At 36.7% G+C, this 21,228-nt stretch overlaps 1 protein-coding gene across 4 annotated transcripts in view; it reads right to left on the bottom strand.

Moving 5' to 3' along the window:
• C1H18orf25 (chromosome 1 C18orf25 homolog) overlaps positions 1 to 16,539 on the bottom strand; it is a 106,756-nt gene extending 90,217 nt beyond the window's left edge. For all 4 annotated transcript variants that reach the window (XM_036759245.1, XM_036759255.1, XM_036759263.1 and 1 more), the window contains exon 1: positions 16,307 to 16,539. The gene's annotated coding sequence lies outside the window, so the exon portion shown is untranslated. The remainder of the gene's footprint in view (positions 1 to 16,306) is intronic.
• Between the last annotated feature and the right edge of the window lie 4,689 nt (positions 16,540 to 21,228).

The following is a 21,228-nucleotide window of genomic DNA, read 5'->3' as shown; positions in this document are numbered from 1 at the left end:
GTCAATTATGTTGGAATGATCACCAAAAAAATAAAGAGGTGAGAAAGAGAGATGCACTGGGAGAAGGAGGAAAGCACAGGTAAAATGCAGAAAATTTTCTCACACAAAAGTACACAAGATAGAGTGAGCTTTTACAATAGAGACGGAAATGGGGGGAGGGTGGAAGACAATGCTTGAACCTCACCCTCATCGGAATTGATTTAAAGAGGGAAGAATATATATACATAACCAGTTGTGTATAAAAATCTATCTTTCACAATAGGAAAATAGGAGAGAAAGGGTATTAAAAAAAGGTTGAAGGGATGATAAAAGGGAGGAAAGATTAAGGAAGGCAGTGTTTAGAAGCAAAATAAGATTTTTGAGAAAGGACAGGATGAAGAGAGAAGAAACAGAAGAAAATGGATGGAGATGAAAAGAGAGAAGAAACAAAAGAAAATGGGAAGGAGAGAAAAACACATTAGTAACAGTAACTGTGAATGTGAATGTGATAAGCTCACCCATAAAACAGAAGCAGATGGCAGAATAGATTAGAAACCAGAATCCAACAATATCTTGTTTAGAAGAGACATGCTTTAAAAAGACACACACAGAGTTAAAACAAAGGGCTGGAATATAATCCATTATGCTTTAGCTGAACTTAAAAAAAAAAGCAGGGGTAGTAATCATGATCTCAGACAAGGCAAAAGCAAAAATAGACCTAATAAGAGATAATCAGGGAAACTACATTTTGCTAAAAGTCACCATAGGCAACAAATATCAAAAAATGTTAAGGGTCAAATTTCTCTGACAAATATTTCATTGCTCAGATATATACAGAACTGACTCAAACTTATAAAAATAAGAGCCATTCCCCAATTGATAAATGATCAAAGGATATAAACAGGTAGTTTTCAAAATAAAAAATCAAAGTTACCTACAGTCATATGAAAAAAATGCTCTAAATCACTATTGATTAGAGAAAAGCAAATTAAAACAACTCTGAGGTACTACTACCTCACATCTATTAGAAATGACAAATGCTGAAGGGCATGAGGGGGAAATAGGTATACTAATGCAGGGCTTCTTAAACTTTTTCCACTCACAACCCCTTTTCACCTGAGAAATTTTTACTCAACCCTGGGTATATAGGTATACAAATCAAACATTTACTGATAATAAATCATAAAGAAATTTATTTTTAAACAATTCTTTGGTATATGTAAAATTTTACCATTTATTAAAGATGAAAGCAAATTTGCATACTAATAAGATAGATGTGCTTGTTTACTTTCAATTAAACCTTGGTGGAATATTTGATACTACAGGATGCAAAGCATCTTCAACATTTTTCAGAGCTGACTGATAGTTTGATTTTAAAATCGTCAGTGCTAAGAATGCTGCTTCACATAAATATGTAGTACAAAATGGCAGAAGTACATTTAGGGTCATTTCAGAAATTGTTGGAAATTCTGTCCCATTAACAAGTCAAAATTCATTTAATGGGTTTTTTTTTTAATTAAAGAAACTCAAGTTTTAAACCTATGTCTCCTGATAACTTGGCAAATTCTTCCTGAACTTTTAACGGCAGATGACTGACATTTTTTATTTCAACTGAGTATGGTTTATGAATCCAACTTAATTTATTAGAATCAAAATTTGAAGGGAAGTATTTCTGAAACTGTGTCTCTAGGCACTTCAGATGATCAATTATAAATTTTAAAATTAAATCTTTGGGAAGGTTATTTTCAATTAAAAAATCATCTATACCTGTAAACATTTCTAAAGAACCATTTTCTACCCTATTCTTCCATATGTTAACTTTTTTTAGTAAATTTTCAATTTCATCTTTTAACATAAATGTTGAAATTTTTTCCTTGAAGCAACATATTTAAGTCATTGAGTTTTTTAAAAATATCTGACAAATAACACAGTTTTGAAAGCTATAAGTCATTATGGAAAAAATTAACAAAATCAGATTTCTGCTCAGTCAAAAATATAACAACTTCATCTTTTAATTTCAATAATCTGTTTAAACTTCGCCCTATTTTGTAGTAATAAGCGTTTATAATCAGAGTGTCTTTCCAACAGTTTGAAAACAAATGACTGTTAAAGGCACAGCTTTAAATGAAGTTAATGATGTTACAAAGCACAACATCTAACTCTGGTGATTTTTTTTTTTTTGGCAATGAGTGCCTCCTGATGGATCATGCAGTGAGTAAAAGCCACCAGCTTTAACCTTTGCTACAAATCCAACATTCTCACTCATCATTACTCCAGCACTGTCTATACAGACTCCAACACAATTTTTCCACCGTAAACCTTCATCTGTAAAAAATTCATAGACTTTAATACACACACATATATATATATATATCTTCCCCTCTTGTGTGCCCTTCCAAAGGGTGACAAACTAATAATTCCTCATGTTTGCTTCCTTCATAAGCATATCTTATATAAAGTAACAACTGTGCCATGTTAGAAATATCAGTTGTTTCATCTAACTGAATTGCAAACTTTGGGCTGCCCTGAAGTCTCGTATGGTCTTTACTAACTTCAGAAATTCTTTTGGAAACAGTATTATTTGATAAAGGAATTTTATGAATTTCATCCCCAAACTTTTTCTCATGAACTATTTCTGACATTTTAATAGCAGCAGGTAACATGAGATCTTCTCCTATCACATAAATTTTAGTTTTTGCAATTAAATAAGAAGTTTTGTAAGATACTTTTCATTGACAGTAACAAATTTCTCAAAACACTGTTTTTATTTGAAGATTTTAAAAGTCATCCAAAATATTCCTTTGGTTTACTGCAGTAAGCTGCATACTTGGTATTAAGATGTCATTTTAGTTTGGTTGGTTTCATGCTCTCTGCAGCCAAAATTTCATTACAAATTAAGCAAAGAAGTTTTTCTACATCATCATCATCATTAGGAGTAAATCCATATTGCAAAAATGATTTGACATAATTTCTTTTTCTTGTCAATTTAGATGTACTACAACCTAGTGGCGAAGACTGGTGAACTGTCATCAACATTTTTACTTCTTCTGTCTAGATTTAGCCACTTATACATAACCAAAAAAATATTTTTGTCCTAAAACTTAAATATTGCTAATAATTTCTCAACCAAATACTAACTTTAGTTTATGAAATTACATTTGTGCTTATTTTTTAAAAATTGACGTTCACACTTACACGTACAATGGTGACGGTGGAGAAATATTATTAAAGGGCTTTTGTCTTTACTTGCTGCAATTAAACACTTATGTTTCTGTAAAAGAAGGAAATAACAGCAATTTTTAAAACCAAACATTCTAACACAATATAATCCAAAGATACACCAATTTGATACTTACATGCTAAGGATGACGGTAGGAGAATATTAAGTCTTTATTTTACATAATTAACTATTATGTTTCTATAAGAGCAGAAAACTTTGTATGTACAGTAAAAACACTGCAATTCATAACATACAATAGTCTTGAATCTAAGCAGAGTTGCTTTTCTGGTAGCATTTGTTGACACTGTGTGACATGACAGCATGCTCAGTGCAAAGTGAGCATGTTATGTGTTCAGAACCAAGGCTGCAGTGAAGTTGCAAGATGCAACACAGGCAAGCACTGCCAGAAACACCTCAGATTCATTACACATTTGATTTTGAATTAATTTTTGGTCATTGCACGTTCAGAAACCTTTTACTGGTATCAAATTTTTCATAACCCCCACATTCAGAGACATGACCCCATATGGAGTCATGACCCACAGTTTAAGAAGCACTGCACTAATGAACTGCTGGTAGAGTATACTGAACTAGTCCAATCATTCTGAAGAACAGTTTGGAACTAGGTCCAAAAGGCTATCAAACTATGCATATCCTTTGACACAGCAATGCCACTACTAGGTCTGGATCCCAAAGAGATCAGAGAAAAAGGAAAAGGATCTATATGGACAAAAATATTTATATCAGCTCTTTTTGTGGCAGTGAAGAATTAGAAATTCAATTGGGGAATGACTGAACAAGTTGTGGCATATAATTTTGATTGAGTACTATTATAAAAATGACCAGGAGAGTGAATTCAGAAAAACATGGCAAGACCTATATGAACTGATACAAAGTGAAGTGAGAAGAACCAGAAAATCATTGTGCACAGTAACAGCACTATTGTAATGGTGATCAACTGTGAAAGACTTGGCTTCTCTGATCAATACAATGATTCAAGATAATTCCAAAGGATTCATGATGAAAAAAAAAAATGCTCTCTATCTCCAGAGAACTGACGAACTCTAAGTGCAAGTCAAAGTACAATTTTCCTGCTTTCTTTATTTTTCTTGAGTTTTTTTTAAATGTAGCTAATATGAAAATATGTTTTACATGATTTCACACATATAATTGACATATTGCCTGCCTTCTCAGTAGATGTGGGAGAGAGTAGGAAGGAGGGAGAGAACTTAGAATTCAAATTTTAAAAAGAAAAGAATGTTAAAAAGAAATATTTTTTCTTTAAAAAAAAGGAGTACAATTTAAAGCTAGTACATATTCTGAGCAAAGGGCTAACAATTACCATTATGTATTTACATGGTACTTTATATGTTTGCAGAATGTTTTAATAATTTTTATTAATTACTTATAAGAACTATTTCTTAATTACAAAAAGCTAAGCAGCAGGTCAATGATCAAAGAATATTTAGAATTGAGTTGAATAATAAGACTGCCATTTATATAGGCTTTATTTAATGTTTTTTACACAGTGTTTTACATCCACTATATCATTTAATTCTCACAGCATCACTGCAAGATAAAGTTATCCTCATTTTATAGAAGAGGAAACTAACACTCAAGACGAAAGTGCTTGCCTCAAAATACATACCTAGTTAAGTGGCAGAGGTGAATTCAACCCCATAAAATTATTTCCTGTCTCCAAACCCACTTTCCACTATATCACAAAGTCTTTCATATATTACAATACATATTTGATACTCATACTAGTACATACCCCTCTCTCCATCTAAAAGGGAATTTAATGCAATAAATACCTATTTATTGAGCACTGTCCCTTAATCTTGGGGGAGAGACAAGACAAAGACATACAGATTCTAGCTATCTAGTCTAGCCTTAGGCTATAACAGCCCTCAGTTCTCTCCTGTGTGTACTTTTTAATCAGTTCAAATTGCCAAAGTCAAAATACCTTTTAGACACTTCTTTAAAACAAAATAATGATTGAATAACTACATATTTAAAGCAGTAATCAAAAAAGTAGTGCTCACTGGCAAGAAAAAAAAATTTCTATATCCACACCTCTTGAGTTTTTCCCAAAATAACAGAGCATCCAAAAGTTCTTTTAGTGGTTGCCAAGAAGTATTCAATATAAGATGGCAATCTAAAAGCATAATCACATTTTCTAAAAATGAAGAGGAAATAGGTACTAGACAGATAGCCCACACTGTTTCAAGTTCCATTCAGGTCCTATCAGCCCAGCCTAGGAAAAATAGGAACTTTAAAATGAAAAGAGAGTCCTGGATCAAACATAATATTCCTAAATCTTTACTGATGTTGTATATGGTTATGCCAATAATTTCTACAACACTATCCTAACTAACTAAATGATAACATAGAAACAAATTGCTACAGCCAGTCGGTCAACACTTCCCATAACAATGCCATAAGGTATCAAGTACCTTTAAGATACATATCTAACATTAAAAGGCTCAAAGAGTTTCTTTAAACTAGCTCCCTAAAGGAAATAAAAACTATATGCCATACTGTATTTTTGATTATACTCATGACTCACCCAGTAAAAGATGTTACATTTTGGTATGACATAGGTAGAAAGACATTCCATCAATGTATTAAGGGATCTTGTTGATTTAGTCAGTAAAGCAAAATATTTTTCCCTGAAAAGCTTTGATTCATTCTGTTGAATCCACTTAGCACATTCCCTTAAAATGGAAAAAAAAAAATACAGGTATCATTCCTTCGATGAGATTAATTTTTTTTATTCATTTATGTAAAGTATGTCACTTTCCATATTACACTTTCAACTCCAGCCAAAAAATGGTAATTTTTAATTAAAAAATAAAATGGAAAAGTAAGGCACAAAAAGGGATCAGAACTGACAAGATTCTATCTAGCTGTCAACCCACGATAAATAATGAACATTAAATTAGAACTAGGAGAGCTTTGAGAGAGCATCCAGTCGACTCTTTCATTTTACATTTGGAAACTGAGGCCTAAAGATTTTATAGGAGTTGCCCCAGGTCATACTGTGGAAAACCTAACACTAAAACCTGATTCCTAGGTCTATGAATGTTTTTCCACTACACTTCACAAATATAATATACTTGTATATTTGTATCACAATAGAGTGCTTACGAAAGCTCTGCCATTTTTCTTTTAATTCAGTTTCAAAAGGTCTAAATATCAAGATTTTTGGCATTTAATTTGTACTTAATATAATTCGGCATTTACCACAGTCACATTCTATAAAGTCTTTTAAGTGTTATTAGTGGGGCTGCATTTTAAATTCTATCATGCTTATTTCACTGAATTCAATTGATTTGAAAATAATGTATTTTTCGCATCAATTAGATAATGAAAATTGCAGTTGCAACACTGCAAAAGTACTTTTTTGACAGGTAAAAGGCATTCATGAAATGGAAGCTATATGTTGGGACCTTCAAAAGAAAAGGCAGCCCTAAACAAGTGGAAAAACATTCATACAGGTTCTATAAGCTCTTAGTCATAGAGAAGTTCATTTTCTCCTGAAGAAACAATGATTCTAAAAATCAGAATGCTTACATCTTCACCCTTTGATACCTGTCACTTTTCCTTTCTTTTTCAATGACCTCAGGGATACTTCTGAACACCAGCTAAAGTAAACATGCATCTGTGACAGTCAATCTCCAATCCAACCTACCACCTACACTCTCTCCCCTGCCTCTCTCTTCTGGCACCAGACTCTGCCAATTCTACTCATAGCTGCTAAGAAATAGTACCCAAGAAAGCCTTTTCACAAGAGCAAGAACAGAGAGTGCAGAGACAGATTGGGGGCCAAGAGCCAATTGTAAACCCAAGAAGATAAAACTGGAATAAAGCAAGGCTTTCAAAACAGCATTCTGTGCCTGCTTCCTGTGGGTTTCAGCAATTGTCGCACTAAGATTTTTAAAGTTATTTCACAGTGTTAGCTGAGCTGGCTATCAGAGTGGTATACTGTGACAACCTAATCACAAGGGAGGGTTTCTACACCAGTAATCCTCCAGGAAAATTAGCATCTAATAATTATTACCTGATTTTATACATATATACATACATACATACACATATACACATACATACACACGCACACACACACACAGGGGTGGATACTGTAACAAAAACATAGTGAGGAAAGATGAGAAACTAAGAAGAGTATTATTTAATTTAATGAAAGTTCAAAGCATATTTTGAGAAAGGCAAATGGGGAGTGTGATAGGATTTCTTTTTTAAAACAACCAAGACCTCTAAATGTCAAATCTTATTTTCTTTCATTGGAATTGATCATTACTACTAAATTTAATGTGGAAAAACCATTACAGAGTGTGAGAACTATAAAGGAAATCTGAATTTGTGTAGAAAAATCCCTTCATTGTACAAATGAGGAAGCTGATAATTCTGTATCATAAGATTGTAGAAGTAGAAAAGATCTTAAGAGGTCATCTTTATTTTACAGAGAAAGAAACTAAGATGCAAAGAAGTGAATTGACTTACCAAATGTCACAGAGTAAATAGCAGAAATTAAGCCCCAGATGTGACTGACTCCAAGTCTAGAGCTAATTCCATTATACCACTTGACTTTCTTCAGGTCAGGTCACACAGCTAAACTGCAATTCCAGGATTATGACCCTAGGTTTTATATCTCCAGATCTAATGCTCTTTCCCCAACATCACTCACCTTCCTCCATTTATCTTAAGAGCAGTATCGGGTTCTTTTTTCATGAAACAGTATTTCAAATCCGATCTTTGTGTGTTTTATTTTCCATATGACATCAAAACTAAACTTGTGAAATTTGCTAATTGACTGATGAATCTGTTCCCTGACAACTTATAAAAGACAGGTAAAGTGCTTTAAGGTTCACCTAAAAATATTCAAAGAATCAAGGTCCCTAACTGACTTGAGATTCAGAACATTTTAATTTGGTTATTGTGGACATGTAATATCCATATACCTTATGCTATTTTAAAATAGGTAATGCTTCAACATAATGCTTTATTGATAGCCAAATGCTATCATCAATGAAACTTTTCTGAACAAATTTCTCTATAAAGAGCTCACTTTTAACATAAGATGTCATTACTTATAAAATATGGTCATGTGAAGGAGCTTATTCCATAATAGTATAGTATAGTTATACAGTATCTATACAAAATGCTGATTTAAAAAACAATAGTATCTCTATCCTAATAAGAACCTAAACTTCTGAGAGTAACTGAATTTTCAGGGAGGTTCTTTGACTAGCTAGTCAAGTTCAGAACTAAACTTTTAAAAAGGGTTGATACACCTACAATGTAGCAGAAAGAAACTCTGAATGATGTAGTTAAATGCCTTGCAACTATGGGGCAAAGATAAATAAAACTAGCAGAAAGACTCTACCTGCAAATATCACTCCTCCCCAAATACTTCTTCTCACCCAATCCTCAGGAGAAGCAGATTATGGGGGCTACAAAATAAGGTTTAGCAAATAGGGATATAAAAGACTCAGGATTGGGAAAAAGGAAAAGAAGAAGGTGCACTAAGAGAGCAGATTTAACGCAAAGACTTAAGGAGTACCAGGACATTGATGGATAAAAACTAAACCCATCACTAGAGTTGAATGGATTTATAAAGTGCACATCAGCTCCAGAGTGCATTGACTTTGGACAACCCCATGCTTGAATATAAACTGTTATGCTACATTCATAGGAACAGAACAGGCTTGCCTGCCAGCAGTGCTTTCACTGATACAAGCTCTATAAATAGGCTAAGTGTGATAATGGTCACTAGCAGAAACTCACACTGCAGGAACCACTACTACTGTTATGTGTCTGGCTCAATATCAGGCTTTGGATAAAGCATCAAATTAAAAATCAAATAAGTTATCAATCACATCAAATGGAATACAGAGAGTGGCCTATTTTAAATAGACTTACGGACCATCTACTCCAAAAACCTCTAGAGACTTGGAAGGAACTGAAGCTCCAAGAGGAGGGAAAGAAACACAGCAAGGCTAGGAGAAGCCTCTGACACCCCATAGACAAATAATCTCATGTGAAAAGGGGGAAAATGAGGCTCAAAAATGGGGAAGACCTGAGTATCACAGATTGGTCAGAAACAAAAGGAACTTCAGAGACAAAAAGAAGAAATAAAATTGGTCCTATTTCAAACTGCAGTACAGTTAATATAAGGAACATTGTAAAGGAACCCACAATGGAACCATCATAATATATCAGGAACATATAAAATACAGGCCACAGTTTTCTAACAAGGATCCTGCCTTAACCATTTTATTTTTGATAACTAGACCACAGGTTCAAGAAAGATCTATGCCATTTTCATTAGATGAAGCTAGGTCACCACATACTGAGACCTACAGGCCCAGAGATAAATGTTGCTGAATCTATCCAATCTACTTTCAGACCCATAGCAAATAGCTAAGATGGACAGAGCAATGTTAGGAAACCCTTAATGATAAGTGTTGCTCTAAGAACAGACTATGCTTGTTATGGCTTAAACTCAAACAAATGTAAATGGGATACTGTTTAAGATACTATCAATATTTAATACAAAAATAAAGTATCACTATTTTATTATGATCTACATCCATACTTCCACTTACCAAGACCTCTCTCTGATGATACTACCTAAGAAAATGCTGAATTCTGTCTACCTACCTAAGTAAAAGAATAGCTGGCACAATCAACTTTTAACCATTCCCTTAGTCAGAATCTTGCTTTTTCTTTAATGACCGTTATTAAACAATAAAAATCTCCTTCAAAAATATCGTGTATACACCAAACTGTAAGCTTTAGCAGACAATTTAATCATTCTACAGAACCAATACTAAGTTAACGATACTAAGATTTTAATTCCATGCTTTGGAAAAAGTGGTCTGAAAATAAATCAGCAGTGAATGAAAATTTGTTAAAATTCTTAGCAATTTTCCCTTAGGTTTAAATAACTAAAAAGAGGTAAATACAATAATTAGTCTTCAGTAATTTCTGCCCATACCTCAGTATTTAAAAATGGTAGGAAAACCACAGGTCTAGATTTCGCCAAAATTCAAATATGGCCAGGTTTTATTGTACACTTATGTCCTAAACTTTCTTTTTCTCCTTCATTTACATTAAATTATAGCATTCAGAAACGCGAAGGTTCCTAGTTGAGCACTTCCCACTTATTTTGCAGATGTGGGAATTAAGAATCCTTTCCACCCTGACAGGCTTTCCTCTTCAAGAGTATTTGCATTATTATCGTTTTTTAATTGACTAGCATGCTTTGCAATTGGGAGAGGGAGGGAAGGAATGAGATATAATTTGAAATCTATGTAACTTTTAGTTCTACAAAGCCAGTCTGAGTACTACTGATAACTGAAAATTAATGACAGCAGACAGACCTACATTGAGACAGGGTTACTTCTTTTGATCAAAGGCAGAGAGCAAGCCTAAAGCAATACTCCAGTCCAATAACCACATGTTAATTGCTGTGCTAGGCACTCTAAAAATCAACAAGCCCTCTAAAGTGGAGCTGTAAATGCTAACCAAAAGGGAATAAAGGGATAGTCAACTTGGAGTCACAGTACTTATTCTAATTTGACTCTGACACTCATTGCAAAATTAGCAGCATCTTTTAATATGGCAACACACACATATATGTGTAATATATACATGAGAGACTACTCCTAGATTCAGGCATCCTTGGTTCAAGTCCTGCTTCTGATACACAGAAGCTATGTGTACTTGTTCTAGGACAGCTCCCAATACCCTGGGAAACTCTCTAGGACTTTAAATTGCAGGGCAGTTATGGATCTACATTGGTAGATTAAGTTCCCTCACCAGGAGCTCCCTATATTGATGGTAACATACATATATAAACAAAGTTCTTCCTCTCCTTGAATTTTTTTAAAGTCTCACCTCAAATTTCTCATAGCACTTTGCCTTCTCTTACCACACAGATCTGTCCTCCATACTTACCCCACTATAATGCACTGATTTAGTTTCTTCAACCCCACTCTAACATAAGGCCTTGAAAGAAATGTCCAGAATGGACAAGTAAATAGTGTGCATGAAAACAACTATCACTTTGCCTAAGAAACAACAAATATGATGAATACAAAGAAGCATGGAAAGACTTACTAAACTGATGCAAAGTAAAGTAAGCAGAGCCAAGAAAACATAACTACAACAATATAAATGGAAAAAAACAACATCCCCAAAACAATCGAAAATGAATGTTACAAATTTACAAAAAATTAATGTGGCCCCAAAGAAAAGACATGAGAAGACACCAAGTGAAGGGTCCATGAGTGTGGAAGAGCACATATATTATCAGACAGAAAGGAAAGGAAAGGAAAGGAAAGGAAAGGAAAGGAAATGAAAGGAAAGGAGAAGGGAAGGGAGGGGAGGGGAGGGGAGGGGAGGGGAGAGGAGAGGAGAGGAGAGGAGAGGAGAGGAAGAAGAAAGATATGTGCATTTATTATTTATACACAACATATAATTATGCCGATTTCTTTTTTTTTCTTTAAAGTAATGCCTTGTTACATGGAATGACTGCACAGAGGAATACAGGGACAAATTTGAGTGATATAAAAACAACAGATAAAAATTTATTTTAACAAAAAAAAAAGGTCTGGTATTAGTCTATCCTCAGAGTCAGTGTTTTACACAGTAGGGGTTTAATAAATATCCTCTGAATTGAACTGCAAGAAAGGTTCACATAGCCAAGAGAATAAAAACAAGCTTTGCTGATATTCAGTTTCACTCTCACTCCTTTCCACCAAGGCCCTGTGGGTTGAGTGTGAAACTGAATTCTACTTTTGCTGAGAACAGCTTCCCACACAGAAGCTGAAAACGAAGACAACTTATTTCAATTTAGTTCAGTCACAACAGTAATAAGGATGGAGAAAAGGAAGGTAGAAGGATAACAAAGCACAAAGGAACTGAAAAAAACCTGAGAAGAGACCTTAACATGAAAGTTAATGAATTAAGACTTGAGTTTGGCTTCCTAAACAAATGGGATCTACAGAATGAATGACTTTAGTTTGATGCTCAAAAAACAAAGAGAACCGTCTACCTACAACCAGTACAATCCCAGTACTGGAACCAAGAGGTATTTTTTAAAGTCCTATCCAGAAAAGAGTGAGATGAAAACAAACTGATTTCTATCTTGATTTGCCTTCAAACATTCACATCTAGGGGAATGTCAGGGACAGAAGAAATCTTAAGAGAACATTTAATCCAACCCCCTCATTTTGCAGTCGACAACTAAGGTGAAAGGACCTGTCCTATGTCACATAGCAAATCTGTTGTAGACCTGGGTCTCTTGAATATTTTCACTATACAGACTTCTTCTTATGAAATAACAGAGATTTAAATTTGTGCTGCTGGAAAATATTCACAAAGATACATATACCATTATAAGCATTAATACCCTAAACTAGGTAGTGTTATCACACCCTTACTTAAAAGATAGGAAGATGAGTAACAGCTTAATAACTGGCTACAGAAATGATCAAAATAGGCATTAGTAATCCAAAATTCCCCAGTCCCAAATTTGGAAATAAACTTCATCTGCTAACCCAAGTCTTCTAAATTCTCCTTGAGCCTACTCACAAATACGATTGTGGGGGGGAGGGGTGAGAAGGGAGGGAAAGAATGTAGGAAATCACTTGAAACAGGACAGCAGGAAATGTATCACTCCTTGAATTAGTAACTGTAAACAGGCAATCAAACAAGTTACTAATCATTAACAAGGAGGTTTGTTATCAAAGAAACAATGACAATGTCAATAACACTATGAAAAGAAACTTTGTAAAGAGTTTTATAGAGAATTCTGTCCTTAGAATACTGCATTAAATTGGAATGCATTAATCTTTAACTTTGGAGGAATTTAAAAATCAGGATCAGTTCTACTGCAGAGTATAAATTAACCATTAAAAGCCCTAAATAGTAGGGCCACTACCCTGTGAATTTAAAATAAGTCTAGTTTCACAAAAATCCAAACCATCAAGGTTCAGCAAGTCCCAACAAATATGAATTTGTAAGAATCAATGCTCTTTTTCCTCAATTTCCCTTGTTCTTTATTTATGTATATGTAGTATCTTCCCCAGCACAGCATATGCTCCTTCTGAGCAAGATTTTCATTTTTATCTATCTACCCTAATACAGTGTCTTGATCATTTAATGTTTGTTGAACTGAAGAACTAGAAAATTGTATTTTCACTTAAAAATTTCATTGTATTTAGTGCTTATATAAATTCCTTGAAATATAAATTCCTTGAAAAACATTGTACTTAGTGTTTCCAATGTCAATTCCTTCAAAAACTGTATTTCTTTCTTCTTGTTGAACTGAGATTCTGTACACCTAAATTGAAATTTCCATCTATAACATGAAAATACTACCCAGGGTAAGTGAATAATATTATCTCATATTTGCATAGTACTTCAATGAGGATTATGATCCTCATAATAACTATGAGGTTAGCAGAGGTCATCCTCCCAATTTTACACCTATGGATACAGGCTCAGAGGTGCTAGGTGACTTACCAATGTCCCATACCAAGAGGCAGCACCAAGTCTTAAACCTAGGTCTCCCGTTCTTTGCTTTTACAACTGCACAGACACTGAAAACGCTAAAGCTATACTTAAGCTTCTAAATATGTAGAGGGAATATAGTGTTCAGGAATAGAGGACTGGACTTGGAGTCAGAAAGATTTGTTATGAAGTCAAACATAAGACATAGTGGCTCAGTGGGCAAATCATTAAACATCTCAGTGCTACAGAAAATCCTCCAAAATGGTAGGAGCTCCAGCCTCAGGATCCAATCTATTTGAATGGTGACTGAATAAGCGAAAACTAACCCACTTAACCCAATATATTTATTTACATGCTGGCCCTAGGCACCAAACAATGCTTTCTTTAGTTTCACATCCAATTCAACCACCCATTCAAGCCAACTTACCATCTATCAGCCACTGAGTGTGTACCCTCACTCCATCTACTCACCTCCCCAGAACAAAACTTATTATTATTATCTCTTATTAAAGTTCTCTATTAAAATGTAAGCTCCTTGAGTACAGTTATCATTTAAAAAAATTTTGTACCTCCAGCACTTAGCATAGTGCCTGGCATGTAGTAAGCACCTAAAAAAAATGCTTTTCCATTCATGCATGCATGCATTTATCTGAATTCAGCTGAATCTGAACTGAAGGCAATTCCGCACTGATTACAAGTACTGTTTTTTTTTTTAAAGTTTAGCACATATTTATTTCTCTAATAGGACAATGTGTAAAAGTTAGCTAGTCTGTTTTGCAACAAACTTATGTAGAAAACTCCATATAATCTAAGCTCATTTCACTTAAAAGTTTTCCTGAACTATACATATTATCATCCTAACAAAATATGAACCTTTGGTACCATCAATGACCATATGTGATTCTAACACATTAGTATTCAGGTAACACTATCAACTGTAGGTCTATTAAAAATACTTGTTAAACCCCTAATAGGTTTAACAAGCCTGGATTGCTGGAGTAACACAGATTGGTGGAATAAGCAAAATCGCATCATATTAGAAGATTAATAGCCTCCATCTTTAAAATTATCCCAGGAGGTTGATTCAAGTTTGTTTCAAATTATTATCTTGGCTCATGATATCATAAAATAATATAACCTGAACAAAGATGCTAGATATAGTTGTAAGTAAATGGCCAGAACTTGATAAAAAGGCATTGGTAGGATTTTTTTTTTCTACTGGAAGATATCAAGATTCATGCGAGCATGGGAAGGAGGAAAACACATAAATAAATTATTCTCCCTCTCCAACCTTCCCCTCTCTATCACCAAAAAAAAAAAAAGACCAAAAACCACCCCCCAAAAAAATCTATGTATATCCAGGACAGAAGAGAATTTCTGGACAACAAGAGTATAATATCTATCCAGAAATCTCAGGGTTAGAGATAAACTACCAAAGACGATGTTAAGACTGAGGATGCCCTCCAACTCAACTGGAGCAGGGGGAGCTGTGAGGGAAAAAAGGTGAGGCTAGTATTCAAATTGTATGGAAAAGCTTCTATTCTAGAGATCTCCTTCCACTGACTTACTAAGGCTGGCTGGTGGCACATTAAGCACCAGGTCACTGCCAAAACCTGGCTCTGGGGGAGAGCTTGGAATGACTTACTCCTGGGCCCACTCAGACAAAAGTGAAAAGCCGAAGAACGCCCGAGTCCCTGGAACTCCTACCTGGCCTCCACCCCCAACCCCACGGCAGGAGAAATGAAGTTGCTGAACTGAGCTCCCGCTCCTGGACCCCAAGACCAGAGAGAAGAAAAATAACTCCAGGGACCCAAAGCCCCCTCAAGGAGAGCCTGGCAAGAATCCCTCCCACTTGACCCGGGGCTCCCCCACCCCCATCCTGTGTAGATTTCCCTCCCACCCCCGCCAGAAAGTGATTGAAGCAAACCCGGGAAGAACACGCGCCTACTATTCACGAAAAGTGAGGGGTGGCGGGTCCAGACCCCGCGCCCCAAAATCCGGAGGAGCGGCTGCCGGTGCTGCGGGCCTTCAAGTCTCCTCCCAGAACCCCACACACCTCCGGACTTCGTGGAGCGGAAACGGAGCCTGTCACCACCTGGGTCCCCTCCAGACCCCAGTTATACAAAACTCAAGGAATACCACAATGGCCTGTTATCGGGAATACACACACCAGACACACACTGGCACGCACACACAACACACACATCACGCATATCTCACACACACGAGCATGCACGCACACACACACAACACACACATCACATACACACGGGCTACACACATACAACACCACATACATGTAGGCACGCACATGCAAAACACAACACACACACATTACACATATACAACACAGAAGGGCAGCGCACACAACACACATGGGCACGGACGCACCACACGCACACACAACACACACACACTCCGGCTCCCCCCGCTCCCGGGCACAGTTCCCCTCACACCGGAGCCTCTCGGCCTTACACTGGGGCAGGTCCCACCGCCCTCTGCCGGGCCCCTGGACCGTCAAGCCGCAGGTCCGAGGCCCAAGGCCGCACGGGCCGTCCTGCTCACCTGAGCTCCGCAGCGGCTCCTCCCGCGGTCCCCCACCGCCTGGCTCTCCCGGCCCGGAGCCCGGACGGGCTGAATAGCTGGCTGGTCGGAGACCCTCTCCCGCCGCTGTGACACTTCCCTCGGCCCCAGTAGCGGCAGCTCCCGCCGCCGACTCCTCCTTCCGGACGCAGGCCCCCAGCGGATCAAGGGGGCAGGGGCCGAGGTTCGACAACACGGGCGACACCGCCGCCGGGTCCCCTCTCTCCTCCGCGCCGCCCGGAGAAAATGTCACCAGAGGCCGTTCCGCTCCGCTCCGCGCCTCACTTCCGCCCGGAACCACCGAGATTCCGCCGGGCAGCTAGAGCGACTACTGCACCAGGGGCCCCTGGGGGGAGGGAAGGAGGAAGGAAGCAAAGGGGAGGCAGTGAAAGCGTCAGAGCGCCCCCTCCAGGACTGAGTGTGGTGATCCTCCCGCTGCAGAACCTGGCGCGCGCTAATCTCAGCCACTCTCGCCCTCTCTCTCCCTCATAAGTGTCCTCCACTCTAACTTGCTCTAGATTCGGTGGGCAAATTACTCCGGTCTTCTGGACGCTACGCAAAATTTACCTCCTCCATGAAGGCTCCCCTGATTTACCCAATCAATCCGTAAGCCATTCAATAACTTCAGCCAGCAGGGACACCCCGTCCCTTTCCCCCCCGCTCCCGCCCCTTCCCACACGCGTAAAATTCTAAATAGTAGCCAACCAGTTGTGTTTAAAAATTATATCTAAACACTAAGGGCACGTTTTATGAATGGTTAGTCGTTGCAGGATTACCTACTGGTGTAAATTGAGAAGTGTAAAAATGATCCTCTCTCCAAAAAAAAAAAAAAAATTCCTAGTTCTTATTGCTGATTCCTAAAATTCTACCGTTAGAGATTCATTCTTTGATTAGAGACTTAATGCCCTTTTAAAACGCAAATTATACCCTGGGAATAATAACACATTAATACTCTAGAGTGAATAAATTTTCAGACCCTTCTTAAAGATCAGATATTGTTGAGGGAGAGGGAAGAGTATCGAAATAATGGGCTCCTGAGAAGGTCCGATGGGACAATAAAAAAGGTTCTGAGAATAAACTTCACCAGATTCACAATTTTTTCGAGAAAATAATACAAGTTTCTCTAATAAAGGAATGGTATCCAAAATCTGTAAGAAATTGATTGAAATATACAAGAAATATACATCATTCTCCAAAAGATGAATGGTCGAAGGATATAAATAGGCAATTTTCAAAGGAAGAAATCCAAGCTATCAACAACCATCTGAAGAAAAAAAAAGTTCCAAACGATAGGTAGAGAAATGCAAACTGAAACTCTGAGGGCATCGCCTTACACGCATGAAATTGGCAAAGATAACCAAATAAACTAAAAGGAAATGACAGCTGTTGGAGGGACTCCCCAAAGACAGAAACACAAATGCCCTCTTTGAAATGTGTGTATCAGTAGAGCCATTCTGGAAAGCATTTTGAAACTATACTCAAAAAGTCACTGAACTGTGCATATCTTTTGAAGCAAGAAAGACAGTAAAGGAAAAGGAAGATTATAAGTAAGTACAAAATAGATCTTTTTTTGTTATAACAAAAAACTGGAAACAAAGGAGAAGGGTGATCATCAATTAGGAATATGAATATAATGGAAGATGATTACACTACAAAAAATGACAAAAGGATGCTTTCAGAGAAACTTGGGAAAATTTGTATGAACTGCTGCAGAGTGAAGTATACAGAACCAGGAGAACAATTTCTACAATGACAAAAATAATAATTCTGAAAAGAGTTAAGAACCCCAATCGATGCAATGACAAATCACAATTCCATAAGACCAATAATGAAGCTAGCCACTGTCTAAAAGAGAAGTGATGGACTTAAGGGTCAGGAGGATACACACATTTTAAGACATGGTCAATGTGTGGATTTGTTTTGCTTGACTATTTTTTTTCTGAGATTTCTAGGAAGATTTAGGGTTTTATTTTGTTTTTGTTCCAGTGAAGGAGAATGGGATGGGGAGGACTAACTAGCAGGGCTAGCAATCATGTTACTAAACCAAAAAGAAAGGAGGGTCGTTGTGTCATTTAAAAGAAAATAGAATAAAACAGAAAGAAATTCAGAAACACAGACAATCAGGGTAGCAATGTGCCTGGCTCATATGGCAAGCACTTAATAATTGCTTATTGACTAACAGCTTTGAAAGTAATATATTGAATTTATTATATAATTTTAAAAGGGTAAGCTGTAAGTAAGAGATTTCTGGTTTCATATGCAATTTTTTTCTGTTTTACTTAATATATTGATTTTGTTAAATGTAAATTCTTTTAAAAATGGATTTTTTTAAAATTTCCAAAAGCCATCTCTGTGTCCTTATTAAGAAAAGCAAAAAAGTACAGTGTTATTAAGTCTAAAGAAGAAAGGGGTTAATTAATTTTGCTGGAGCGTTTTCCTCTTCTTCATCTTCTTTCTCTTTTTCTTTAAAAATATTTGTTACATGGAATGGTTCTCTAGGAGAAAGGATACTGAGAGAAACTCTGGCAACGTAAAAAACATGTATCAACAAAAATTTATTTTAAAAGAGAAGAGAAGCGCCGGCCCTGGAGTCAGGAGGACCTGAGTTCAAATCCAGCCTAAGACACTTGACACATGTACTAGCTGTGTGACCTTGGGCAAGTCACTTAACCCCAATTGCCCTGCCAAAAAAAAAAAGAGAGAGAGAAGAGAGGGGTCAGAAAAATATTCAGAGTGGTGCTGAAAGCCGGGAGAGACATTCATTCTACCACACTAAGGTACAAGAGGCAGTATGTGGTAGCATGAAACACATTGGACTGAGTATATCAAGAGATCTAGGTTCTGATCCTGGCTTTGCTACTAGGAAACAAGGTTATGAACATATTTAATTTTACTATTCTTATTTAGAGAGCCATTTGATACATCTGAACCTCAACTACCTTATCTGTAAAATGAGGGAATGGATTGGAGTAGACAATGTATTTATTTTCCCAGTGACATTGGCATTGCCAAAGAGAATGTTTGGCAATTAAAATAATAATAGTTTATATTCACATAAAATGTTAAGGTTCACAAAGCACTTTCCTTAAAATAACCTTATGAAGTAAGGAGTACAAGTATTGTGATCTCCATTTTATACATAGGAAAAGTGAGGTTCAGTGAGGTTTCAATGACTTGTCTATGGTGCAGAGAGCCCTTTGCACTATACCCCATCTCAAACTGGACCGTACAGTGCTATAGCAGTAGAGAATTAATGAACGCCACTATGGATAGAAACATATGCATACGTACATATATGTGCATATCACATATGCATTTGCATGCATAATACACGACTGAACAGAGGGTCAGTTTTGACGTCAAGAAGACCTGTGTTCCAGTCCTGCCTCTATCATATTAGCAGTTTGGCCATGACAAGTCACTTAATGTCAAGTGCCCGGGATAGTTTTCTAAGATTGTAAGTGGCAGAAAAATTGCAAATCTTCACTGCATAGATGGAGAGAATTCCTTGTCCCAGGGCTAGGTTTCATATAACATATACATATGGTGCAGTGCACAGAGTGCTGGACCTGGAATCAGGAAGATTCTTCTAGAGTTCAAATCTGGCTTCAGACACTCACTAGCTGTGTGACCCTGGGCAAGTCACTTCACCCTGTTTGCCTCAGTTTCTTCAACTGTCAAATGAGCTGGAGAAGAAAATGGCAAACTGCTCCAGTACCTTTGCCAAGAAAACCCAAATGGGGTCACAGACATGACTGGAAAATGACTGGACAATAATACAGATATAGATACAAACACATGTGTATACACATTTACATATGTACATGTATTCATATATGTATATAATATATGTGCATGCCATAGCTTTTTCTATGTGTATATGTATAATAATATAATGTATATAATATTTATAACACATACATTATAGTGCACATGTGCATATTTATATGTGTGCATATATACACACATATATACATACATATATATATATTCAACAAACATTTATTGGACTCAGACCATGTGCCCAATACTTCCAGGGAGTGGGGATAAAAATAAAAGGCATAATCCCTGACCTCAAAGAGCTTAATATCTAGTTGAGGAAACAGAGTATGTATGTTAAAAGATAAATATAAATACAAGATAGTATGTGAGAAGTGCCACTGTGATAATGCTGATGATATTGAACTTACATTCCATCACTTTAATTCGATTACAGAAGAATAGTTATTTTATCCATCTGGGCAATAGTCCACAGAACTTTAAATATGAAAAAATAATATCAGTGAGATAGGGCTTGGAGAACTGGCTAGCATCTTGGGATTTGTAGTTTAAAGGGACAACCATTCTGCTCTCAACCCTTAGAACAATTTGAAAGTATTTCAGTCTGAGCCAGAAGGAGGGATTGAGTCATGCCCTAGATTTCTTACAAGGATACATGGAATCTTTGAAAAAGTCTAAGAGGAAAAAGGAAAGACCTCAAGAGCTGAGCAGCAGAACTAATGGAGGTAAGGAAGCCTCTTCAACCCCAGCCAAGATTTAACAAGATGAGCAAGAAAAGAAAAATTGGGAGGGATTGGGGGGGGGCGGGCGCGCTGCAACAGGAAGAGAGGAAATTGAAACGAGAACTATCCTCCCCCTTCTATAGTCATCTTGGAGCAGAGGACTAGGGCTGAAGCTACCAATTGTACCTCAAGGATTTAGGGCAGGTCCAACAAAATGGTCTGCTCTTTCCCCACTTCCCGTCCCTATATCTATCCAATAACAGAGATAAACAGAAATTTAAATTAGTGTAGAGAGCCAAACCTCTGTCTGAATATTAGGAATTTTCCTAACTAGGGGGTCTGAGCTATTACGATTTTGCTACCAACTTTTCATCCAATTTAAATTCAATAGAATAGCAGAGG

The sequence above is a fragment of the Trichosurus vulpecula genome, chromosome 1 (genome assembly GCF_011100635.1).
Source record: "Trichosurus vulpecula isolate mTriVul1 chromosome 1, mTriVul1.pri, whole genome shotgun sequence".
Taxonomy (NCBI): domain Eukaryota; kingdom Metazoa; phylum Chordata; class Mammalia; order Diprotodontia; family Phalangeridae; genus Trichosurus; species Trichosurus vulpecula.
This window is presented reverse-complemented; position numbering and strand designations above follow the sequence as displayed.